This window comes from Rhincodon typus, chromosome 41 (genome assembly GCF_021869965.1).
Source record: "Rhincodon typus isolate 14 chromosome 41, sRhiTyp1.1, whole genome shotgun sequence".
NCBI lineage: Eukaryota > Metazoa > Chordata > Chondrichthyes > Orectolobiformes > Rhincodontidae > Rhincodon > Rhincodon typus.
Window position 1 is genome coordinate 4,313,531 of NC_063372.1, and position 11,890 is coordinate 4,325,420.

The following is an 11,890-nucleotide window of genomic DNA, read 5'->3' on the forward strand; positions in this document are numbered from 1 at the left end:
CCCCCCCCCCACACACCACCCCCCCACCCATTGAGTGTAACATATACGTTTGTATTGTAGGATGTCAGAAATAGAATGGCTATATAATGGTTCTTGCTCTGTTTGAGCTTAAAGGCCTTGAAATTTTACCTTGGAGCTCATTTGGTTTTTAATAGGAGTCCCTGACGACTTCTTCAATGCTTGGTTTACAGACATTGCTGAGCCTGGTCGTGTGAGGGAGTTGAATAAACAACTGTTGAGCTGCAGGCATGAAATCAGTGGCAGCTGACATTCTCAAGCTTAGTGATGTCTCTGTCCAGGTCGCTCGATGTCACCAGCATTGGCTAGGAAAATGGGTGACTCCACAGTTAAGTACTGTCAATATAGTCAAGTACATTTAAATGGAAATGAATAAGTGATAAAAGAATAACCTCTCCATACATGTCCCTTTTCTATCTTTCCTGATGATTCTTGTCCTTGTTAAATTAATAAAACATTTAAATGAATGTCTACATTTATTCATTGCATTTGTGTTGCACCACCTCAGAAAAGCCCCTGCACTGATGTTTTTTTCCAATCTGTGTAGCTTTTTTTACAAGCATTTTTAATTGAGGTGTGCAAATTGCCTCCAAAACAATTCAGAGATATTTGAGTCTTTTTCACCTCATCAGGTGCTGGGGCTGAACCACTTTGCCCAAAGTAACAAGTGTTTTTTCTTCGCTGTGTAAACTGCTCATGTTTAGTGATTTTACCTATTTAAAAACCAAACCAGTATTGTAATTGTAATCCAGTTTGCATTCCACTGTTAGATTCTTTTCCAAATTTGACTCATTTAAAATAGACAAATGAGTCAAATGGTTCAGGTGAGAGTGACTGCGGTTGAATTCACCAGTTGATCGAGCGCAGCATCAAGGAGCCCTAGCAAAACCGAACTAACTGGGAATTGAGGGCAAACTGTTGGTTGGAGTTATACCCAGCACAAAGGAAGATGGCTGTGGTTGTTGGAGGTCAGTCATCTCAGCAGGAGTTTGTCAGGGTAGTGTCCTGGGCCCAACCATCTTCAGCTGCTTCATCAATGACTTTCTCTCCATCATAAGGTCAGAAGTGGGGATGTTTGCCAATGATTGCACAATATTCAGCACCATTTGCTACTACTTAGAAATAGAAGCAGTCTGTGTCCAAATGCAACAAGACCTTGAACTGACCAAGGCTTGACATGTGGCAAATAACAATTGTGCCAGGCAATGATCATCTCTAACAAGAGAATCTAACCATCTCCAGTTGACATTCAAGGGGATTACTATTGCTGAATCACTCACTATCAACATCCTGAGGATTATCATTGACCAGAAACTGAACTGTAAATACTGTAGCTACAACAGCAGGTCGGAGATGTAGCAGGTAACTCATCTCCTGTCTCCCCAGTGCCTTTCATATTCACTCTGAGGATATGGGCATCGCTGGCTGGATCAGCATTTATTGCCCATCCCTAGTTGCCCTTGAAGGTGGTGGTGAACTGCCTTCTTGAGCCACTGCAGTCTATGTGGTGCAAGTAGACTCTCAATTTCGTTAGGGAGGGAATTCCAGCATTTTGACCCAGTGATGCTGAAGGAACAGTTGCGTGACTTGGAAGGGAGCTTGCAGATGTTGGTGTTCCCATATGTCTGTTGCCCTTGTCCATCTACATGGAAGTGATCATGGATTTGGAATGTGTTGTCCAAGGAGTTTTGATGAGTTTTCTTGTTCATCCCTTTTAAATTCACCTCCAAGAAGAGCTGCCTACATTGAGAGGATGAGGAATTTGCAGCTGAACCCCCCCCAAATGAAATTTAATGGTCCAATTCTGAATACTCTAATGAAGTAGAAGAAAGGAGACATGTAGAGATATGTAGAGCAGCATGGTGTCAAGAGGAACCCAAACAACAATTCATGCATAGTACCCTAGCTAATGCACTGCCAAAACTGAGCTGTCGCCATTGATTTCTGAAGAAGGGTCTAGGCCCGAAACGTCAGCTTTCCTACTCCTCTGCTCCTTAGCCTGCTGTGTTCATCCAGCTCTACACCTTGTTATCTCTGTTACCATTGAAGTGCCTTACTCAGTCTGTTGTACACTCAAAATCTCTCACAAACATCTTCCACTCATCAAAATGAAGTTTGGAGCCTAGAATAGCAAGATCTTCATGGACAACTTCAACAGTGACAGTACTGAGTGCCAACTGCTATCTTAGTTTGGGAACTCTGGCATCATAGCGATATTGCTGCCCAAAGTAAGATATGTAGGAGAAAGCCAACTGAATGAACAAGGTGATAGAGAGGACTGCAGATGCAGGAAGTCAGTTGATAAAATGTGTAGCACAGCAGGTCTGACAGCATCTGAGGAGCAAGAAAGCCAACATTTTGGGTCTGGACCCTTCTTCAGGACTGGGGAGGGGGAAGGGAGCTCAGAAATAAATGGGGGGGGGTGTGTGACTGGGGGAAGGTCAGTTGGATGGTGATAGGTGATGCAGGTAGGGAATTTTAGAGATTGGTCAGTGGGAAATATTTTCGTCCCCACCCGTATCTACTTTCCGTAGGGATCTCTCACTCCACGACTCCTTCATCAACCTTTCCAAGTGCCTCACCTGCCCTTACACTGCCCCTCTCACAGCCATCCAAGGCTCCAAACAATCCTTCCAAATCTGGCAGGGATTCACCTCTACATCTTCTAACCTGATCTATTGCTTGTGCCTCATGAATACCCAACTGACCCTCATCAGAATTGGCATGTCGCTGTCATCAGTGCATACGCTCCTACAGTTGAGTCAATGGACAGGACGAAGGAGGAATTCTATTCTGAACATGATCCCTAGCCTGAGTCCTAATGGATGACAAACCGATCCTCTGGAGGTTTCAACATCATACTCTAGAAGGACAAAATTTTGGAAGAGTGTGATGGGTAAAGAAGGAGTAGGGAAAGCAACTTCTAACAGTCTTCCTCCTGATGAAATATCTTGAATGTGACTTTGTCATAACTAAAACCCTGTTCTGCTAGAGAAACAAGCACAAGACTTTGTGGCAGCACCAGTGGTGTGAACAATGGCACTTGCCTGATAATACGAACTCGAACAAGGGACCACAGATGTCCACATCACCAATGATATGACAGGTACACATTCATTGCTGCCTTATCTAACCTCTTGCCATCCCCAACAGCCTAGCTCCCAAATAGTCAAGGTAATAGAAACGATGCACAAGAAAATGAACATTGAAGGCTTCAAAGGCCCCGTTGAGAAAGCCCTGCTTATTTCAGAGCCTCAATTCAGTGTAGATGTGGTAAGGTTGTTTCCCCTTGTGGGATAGACTAGGACTAGAGGCGATATTAGTACATATTCAAGAGTAAGGCTGATTTTATTAATCAAAGGAATCGAGGGTTATGGGGAAAAGGCAGGAAAATGGAGTTGAGCATGGTCTCATTGAATGGTAGAGCAGACTTGATGGACTGAATGGCCTACATCTTATGGTCTTTTCATGCTGACCTCTCATCCTCCAGCCACTAGGAACTACACTGTGTCGATAATGCCTGGCAAACCCTGAAGACCAGCATAGCAAGTATGTGCAAAGAGGTCCCTGATCTCTCTATCCGGGAATGTGGTGACAGGTTTGAAAATAGGACCTAACCATTTTCATTGACTGGAAACTCTTCCACAGCTCAGTGGCAGTTCTACAGATGTCTGAAGGCAGTGATACAGCAGTGAACTCTGAACATAAAGAACAAACAGTGGAAAGAGTGTAGGAGGTCTAAACACTTGTGGACATCCATGATGTGGGGTTTCTTCAGTCTTGTCAAGAGAATCTATGGCCCAGGCACTTGACACCCTACCTCAAACAGAGTTCATCAATGACAAGAAGGCAGTTGGCACTTGCCAAGAGAATATTTTGAACTCCACCAGCAATGATAGACCTGAGACAATAGCCACACTTGTTTAGGCGTGGATATTTTCTAAATACCCTCTTCAGAAGTCTTATGTCACACCTCTGGAGCAGGTGGCACTTCAACCTGGGCCTCTTGATCTGGAGGTAGGGATGCTACCACTAGGCCAGAAGAGCCCGTTGTCATGGTGTATGATGAGTTCAAGCCCCAGGTGACTGGTACATTTATGCTGCCTTGTTTAACTGATTTTAACTAGCAGAATCCTAAACCTGCAAGAGAGGAGACCTCTGGCTCCAGTATAAATTAATTGGGATTACTGGCTGAGTGCCAGCAATGATTTACACACAATTTCCAGGAATCCAAACTAATCCTCTTGAACATTGCTACTGGGTGTTTGTAGCTGTGATATTTGCCAGTCCCTGCTCCATACTCTTCACTGTATCCACAGTGATGTGGATTACCTTCAACAGGCACGTATTGAATTAGAATTAGAATCCCTACAGTGTGGAAACACGCCCTTCGGCCCAACAAGTCCACACCGAACCTCAGAGCATCCCACCCAGATCCGTTCCCCTATGACCCACCTAATATACACCCTCTACCTCCCTGAACACTACGGGCAATTTAGCATGGCCAATTCACCTAACCTGCACATTTTTGGACTGTGGGAGGAAACCGGAGCACCCGGAGGAAACCCACGCAGACACGGGGAGAATGTGCAAACTCCACACAGACAGTCGCCCGAGGCTGGAATCGAACCCAGGTCCCTGGCGCTGTGAGGCAGCAGTGCTAACCACTGTGCCACCGTGTCGCCCTAAATTGTTCAAAATGTTACTCAACTGCAGCTGAAGGTGGGCAGATACCAGCTTCAAGCTATTGCTAATGTTTGATAAACTTAATGCCTGATGAACTGAACAAGCAAATGGAAAGGTAGTTGGAGCACAATCTCAAACTCTACCCAATGGAGAATGTTGTCACAAAAGAAGCTGTCGGTGCCATTAATGATTTTTCTGCCTGGAGCAGCTGGACAACAGCCTACTGTAGTAGAGCTCAAGAAAGCCATTGACCATCTTGCCAGAGGTGAATGCCCAGGAAACAATGGCATTCCACCTGCAATCGTCAAAAGTGGAAAACCAGCTAAGCCACAGCATCTCTATGAGCTTTGTGTCTGATGGAAAGGTTTGTCTCGAGACATGTTTAATGCAAAGTCATCTTGTATTTTAAAAAAAAGGAATTTTGGGGCCTGTAACGAGGCATCCCCTTAAGTATTCCAGGGAAGGTCTTTCCCTGCATTGCTGTGACTAGATTGTATAGATTCTGGCATCCTACATCTATCCTGAGACTCAGTGCAGCTTCTGAGCTACAATTTGACAGGTTTCAGTTTCTCACTTTGGCAGTTACAGGAGAAGTGCCACAGACAGCGCACACCACTCTACATGCCCTCGTGGACCTCACTAAGTCCTTTGATCTCATTAGCAGAGATAAACTCTTCAAACCGCTGTGGAAAATGTCTGACCATTTGATTTTATTATTGTCACGTAGACAGTTGTGCAGCATGGAAAAGGACCCTTTGGTCCAACTACATGTACCACGATAGTGAAAAGTGCTGTTTTGTGTGCTATACAGGTAGATTGTACCATAAAAGTACATCAGGGGAGCAAAACATAGTGTTACAGCCACAGAGGAGGTACAGAGAAAGAGAGATCAACATTAACATTTAAAAGGTCCGTTCAAAAGTCTAATAACAGTAGGGAAGAAGCTATTCTTGATTTCTATTTGTACATGTATTCAAACTTCTCTATCCTCTGTCAGGCAGAGGAGGGTATAACCGAGGTGGAGGAGGGGTTCTTTGATTATGTTGGTTGCTTTCCTGAGGCAGCAGGAAGTATTGATGGAGTCAATGGATGGAAAGCCGGTTTGCGAGATGGACTGGGCTGCGTTCACGATTCTCTATAGTTTCTTGCAGTCTTGGGAAGAGCAGTTCACAAACCACACTGTGATGCACCCAGATAGGATGCTTTCTATGGTGCATCTATAAAAATTGGTCCTTATGAATATGCTAAATTTCCTTGCCCTCCTGAGGAAGTAGAGATGTTGTGCTTTCTTGACTGTTGCGTCAACATGGGTGGACAGATTGATCATCATTCCCAGGAATTTGATGTTCTCGACCATCTCCACCTCAGCACCATTGATGCAGGGCGTGCCCTCCGTTCTGCTTCCTGAAGTCAATGACCAGCTCCTTTGTTTTGCTAATGTGTTTACACAATGCTGTACTTTGTAGGTTGGATCTCAAACAACGTTGAGACAATGGTGTCATCAGCAAACTAGTAAATGGAGTTGAGGCAGAATTTGGCCACACAATAGAGTGTATAAGAAGTATAGCAGGGGACTGAGTACACAGCCTTGCAGGGCACCTTGTTGAGGATTATTGTGGAGGAGGTGTTGTCATCTCTTCTTCCTGATTGCGGTCTGTGGGTCAGGAAGTGAAGGATCCAGTTAGAGGGAAGCAGAGACTTAAGTCTCGGAGTTTGGAGATGAATTTGTTTGGAATTATGGTGTTGAAGGTGGAGCTGTAATCAATAAGTAGGAGACTGACATAACCTTTAGACCCAGACCACCCACACGGACACCTGTTGTTTGTGGCAAGGCCTATGTGACACAATGGGCTACAAAGCGAAGTTAAACAGAATTGCAAACAACAATACATCCCTACCTGACTAGCTCAATGCATTTTCTGCTCATTTTGAACAGAAGGTTAGTGAAACAATGTCACCTATCCCATTTGGACTCTTACGCACTACTTCTTTCCACAAGAACATGCACACTTCTGTCAATTAAAATGAAGCATAATAGAAGGCTGTTTAATGTTAGTAGTAGAGTAAGGCAGGGCTGTGACTTAATGCCAACTGTTTGACCTATTTTTCTCCATGTTGCTATTGTGTGTTTGGTGCCTCAATGAGGGTGTCTATCTGCATGAGAGCTGATGGCAAGCTGTTCAACTTGGCAAGACTGTGCCAAGACCAACATGTGTAGTGCATGCATTGCTGTTTGGCACCATGCTGGTATCCCAAGAAACAAGCCTGAATAGCTTCCACCTGCACTGCCTCCTGGGGAATATTGGGTATCTCAGACTGCCAAATGTGGAAGTCCACCAGCGTTCTAGGATCCCAGATTTTTCACTCTTGAGTCAGTAGCAGCTCTGAGAGCTGGGTCACATGAGCTGAATGGATGATGGCCGCATTCTCAAAGACATACCCTGTGGTGAGCTCACTATAGGAACTTCAGTGACGTAAGGACATCTCTAAACAAGATTCCAAGTTGACTGGGATTGAGAATCGATGCGAGGGAAATCCTCACTGCTAACCAGAGAGCCTGGAGACGAGCAGAGAACAAAGGAAATGACCAGATAGTGGAAAGGAGTGCAGCAGAATGAAAATCTCATCAGTTCATCCCAAACCAACACGGTTCATCTGTACCAGCTGTAGAAGGGACTGCCACTCTTGAATTAGCCTCAACTGCTGTAACTGACAATGTTCAAATACATAAGTGATACACCCTGGGTGCAGTCCATTGTCTTGAGACAGATCGATGCCACCCTGAAAATAAGTTGAGTAGTTGTGGACCATCCAAACATGTAACTCGCCTATAATTTTATTCATTCTCAAAGCATAAGCTGGGATAGTGAGGCGTCCAGAACTGAGTTCAATACCATGTCCTGACCCCACAGCAAATGTTGTCCACTTGTTAATGTGCTGAGCTATTTGATAATCTGTCAAATCAATGGGAGTGCTCCAGTTCTTTCCTTTATCTGTGCTGGTGACAAAGCAAAGTCATGTGACATTGTTCCCAGTTCTTATGTGCTCTTGCTCAGTTACATTGTCATAGACAACAAAGAAGAAGAAGAAGATGGTGCATTTTTCTTTGTCACAAACAGGACAAGGATTCATGAACTTATGACCATTTATTCATGCAGACCCAATACATGTTACATCAACCCAAAGAAGACTTATGTTTATGCTCCAAAGGGGCATATACAATATCAGCATTTTCATCCTTGGGACCTAATCTCTTCTCAGCAATTACCAATGTATCTGGGATGTGGAGCAATGCAGGTATTTGATATCCAAAATATTTCTCTTGCTTAAATAAAACAGTTGCGTTGGTAGAATTTGAGGAACCCATCTTTTCAGGGAAGTTGGACAGTGTTTTGAGAAAGGCATAAACTTCTTAGATCAGAAATTGGTCCAGTCACAATAATGTCTTCGGTTTATTGTCTCAGCTGCTGTAGAGGGTAGGTGACCAACTAATGAGCCGGCATGGTGGCTCAGTGGTTAGCACTGCTGCCTCACAGCGCCAGGGACCTGGGTTCGATTCCAGCCTCGAACAACTGTCTGTGTGGAATTTGCACATTCTCCCCGTGTCTGTGTGGGTTTCCCCCCAGGTGCTCCGGTTTCCTTCTACAGTCCAAAGATGTGCAGGGTAGGTGGATTGGACATGCTAAATTACCCCTTACTGTCTAGGGATGTATAGGTTGGATGGATTAGCCATGGGAAATACAGGGTTACAGGGATAGGGTACAGGGATGAGTCTGAGTCAGATGCTCTCTGGAGAGTCTGTGTGGACATGGACATGGTGGGCTAAATGCCTGTTTCCACACGTAGGAATTCTGCTTTATTTACATGCCCCTTTGTTTCTCATCCTACCTTCTGACAGAAAAGGACAGAAGATTCAGTGGCTGACCGCTCATGATGTACTTCACTGGGGATCCCAACGTTTTAAAATGAATCTTACTACAATTTTGCCTCAAGATTGAAAGTGTACAGTCCACTGTCCTGCTATATTTTTGTTTCCGTGGGCTAATCCTATCCTGTTCATTGTTATGTTTAGAGATAACAAGGTGTAGAGCTGGATGAACACAGCAGGCCAAGCAGCATCAGAGGAGCAGGACTATTTTAACCCATGCTGTTGAAATCGCTTCAATGCTTTTAGTGCCACCACATTTCACTATTCCAGTGATTTCCTGGCTGCCCTCCCGGATTCCCACTCTCCGGGAACTTGAACTCATGCAAAATTGTGCCTGTATTCCAATTTGCAACAAATTGCATTCACCCATTACCTGTCGTTGCTGACCTATGTCGGCTCCTATTCTACCAATGTCTCAATTTTAGAATTCCCATCCTGGGAACCAATTCAAACCAATTTTACATGGAATGCAAAAGCAGCAAGAGAAAGATTTAGCCTCTTTATCTCGTACCCGTAGCATATTTTCTTTGCTAAAAATATCTCTTTATGTAAGACTGGCCCTCGACATCACGGAGTCTCTTGGGACTGCCAGTTTACCATTACAGCCACATCCAGCATATGAATGGAATATTCGCAAAATGATTAAAAAGCATGTTGATAGTGAAATATCATGAAAGTGATTGGAAAGAGATGAAAATCAGAACTACTATTTAATATGGTATTATACAAATAAGGGCTCTCAGGTGATCTTTAAAGGACTGAAGGAGTTAAAAAAAAATGCCCCCTCCCCCACTCCCCGGAGACCTAAAATCATCAACGATGAATATTCATCTCCAACCGGAGAGAAGACATTTTATTTGTGCCCGTTGTAATGCAATTTGCTGTTTGTTTTTAAAAATCATTTGTATAATGCATCTTTAATTAGCTGCTATTTAAGTGCGAGAGCGCTGTCGCCCCTAGGTCTCAGCACTAATGCTGTTTCGGATTAGTACTGACTAGGATTGCCTTTCCTGCACGTACACTTTCTTGGAGACGAGCCCCTCACCAAATTTTTCTTTTTGCAGGAGTGGGAAGGTGGTGTTTGAGGTGTCTTTACGTTGACAGCACTTTCTCCTTCGTAATGTACAGAGATCATTGTCTAACACGAGCTGTCAGCATTTATGTGAAGATCGAAAGTAGTGACAGATTGCAAATGCATCTAAAATACATGGAGTTGTGGTCAAATGTTTCTAATATGACAAACGGATTTAAAAAAAAATATAACTAACCTTTTTCAGATGAAAAACCTGGAAAGGCAGCGCAAAAACCCAAGTTTACCTTTTTGTCAGGAAGTGTGAGAAACTGGATCAATCTAAACAGTAGCCAAATAGATTTACATAATTATTGTTGGACTTCAAACGTTTGTAAATTATACACAGTGACCTGACCTGGAGTGAAATTGGAATGGAAAGCATGTGACATGTTTTTAAATAGTTTGTGGCGGAGCGTTTCCACGGTAACGTTCGTTTGTTTGCAGAGCCTCTGCTGAAGGGAGCTCACTACAAGCTAGGCTGCAGACTTGTGGTTTGTTGTGAAGTCCAAACAGAAGAGATAGCCAGATGATTTTAATGTTTTGTATTAGCTATTTGGATAATGTAGGGGATAATTGGGACTTTAAATCAATGGTTTTTTGGTCAAGTTTGTGAGCTGCAGGTTCCAGTTGACTAGTTAATGCCTTCCTTCCCTTAGGTCTCTGTATTTTTCCGAAATATTCCCTAACAACAATCTTCGAGAGAAGGGAACACTTGCATTTGCAAAGAGCTTCTTCATGCCTCGAATACAATGAGTTGCCTTAGCATGTGTAATTGGTTAAATAAAATCTGCAGCTGTATCTGCATTTAAAAATCCCACAACTGAGATGTGACCAGTTGATCTGTTTTCATTGGTGTTGATTTGAGGAAGGAATATTGGCTCAGGACATGAGAACACCCCATGATCCTCTTTGAGTTGGTTCTTTAACACCCACCTCATCTGAATGACGATACCTCTGATAACTGATTGAGGTGCTTTATTATCCAGAGCTAACAATCCTTGCCTCAAGGATCTCTCTTAAAATCTGTTCAATCCCTTTTATGATACATTCAAAAACTGGCATTCTGATTATTATAGATAGTAATAGATGGAGAAAAGTTAGATAAATGGGTTTGAGATGCAGACCAACCTTGATCTAATAAAATGACAACAGGTTGAATGGCCCATTCCTGGTTCCAATCTCTACCTTACTGGGCGACAGATGAACATTTTCCTGTATCTAAAGACCGGAAGACTGCCCCCTTGGCCATCCACTGGTTGTCAATTGGCTAGTTTTTCAGGTAGATAGTTGGCAGGTCACTCAGTGGGAACAAAAAGCGAACTTGTGTGGTGATTATAAGAGTTGAATTGGTGATAAATCCCAAGCAACAGCAGAAGCATGTGATGTGCTGTCTTCTGTGAACATGGCTGAAAACTTTCTACAAATAAATAGCCACAATTTTTTTCCACAAGTGAAAGGTATGGCCGCATAATGAAATAGATGCAGCATTTCTAAATTGTTGGTAATTGAATGTTAACAGGCTCAGACCACTTCTTGCTCAGACCATTCACTGCATTCAGCAAATTGCAGCTTTGCGCGTGGGTTTACAAAAGATTTTTTAAATGCCTCACTTTGTCTTTTTAATCCTGCCTCTGTTTGTACAGATCATCCAAAGGTTCTTAAAGGACTGGGTGCTTGTTCTGACTGTGTGTTCTTAGCTAAAAGGCTGTATTTGATATTTGCTAAATTGAAACTCCTCAGGATTTTAATAAAGCTGTTTTTATAAAATGCAATGTACTTTTAAGAATGTAAAACATGAGCAGCAGGAGGATGCCATTCAGTGTGATCGCTGGTGAATTTTGTCTCTGACACCATTTTACTGTGCAACCTCCACATCCCTTGATGTTTTTAAGATGTAGAAATCTATCCATCTGTCTTAAATACATCATTGAGCCTCTACATTCCTCTGTGATAGATAATTCAAAAGATTAACTGCCCTGAGTGCAGAAATTCCTTCTCGTGTCAGTCCTAAATGGCCATCACCTTACTCTGAGATGGTCTCCTGGTTCTAGACCCTTTAGCCATGGGAAGCATCCTTCCTACACCTATCCTGTCAGGCTCTGGAAGAATTTTATGATTCAATGAGATCACCACCTCTTGTTTCTTTAAACTCCAGAGAATAAAGCCTCAGTCTATTTAATCTTCAC

General features: G+C 43.2%; 1 protein-coding gene across 1 annotated transcript in view; it reads left to right on the forward strand.

The window, feature by feature from the left end:
- LOC109923972 (cysteine/serine-rich nuclear protein 2-like) overlaps positions 1–11,890 on the forward strand; it is a 48,323-nt gene that overhangs the window by 6,318 nt on the left and 30,115 nt on the right. The window contains exon 2 of the mRNA XM_048618845.1: positions 192–346. The gene's annotated coding sequence lies outside the window, so the exon portion shown is untranslated. The remainder of the gene's footprint in view (positions 1–191; positions 347–11,890) is intronic.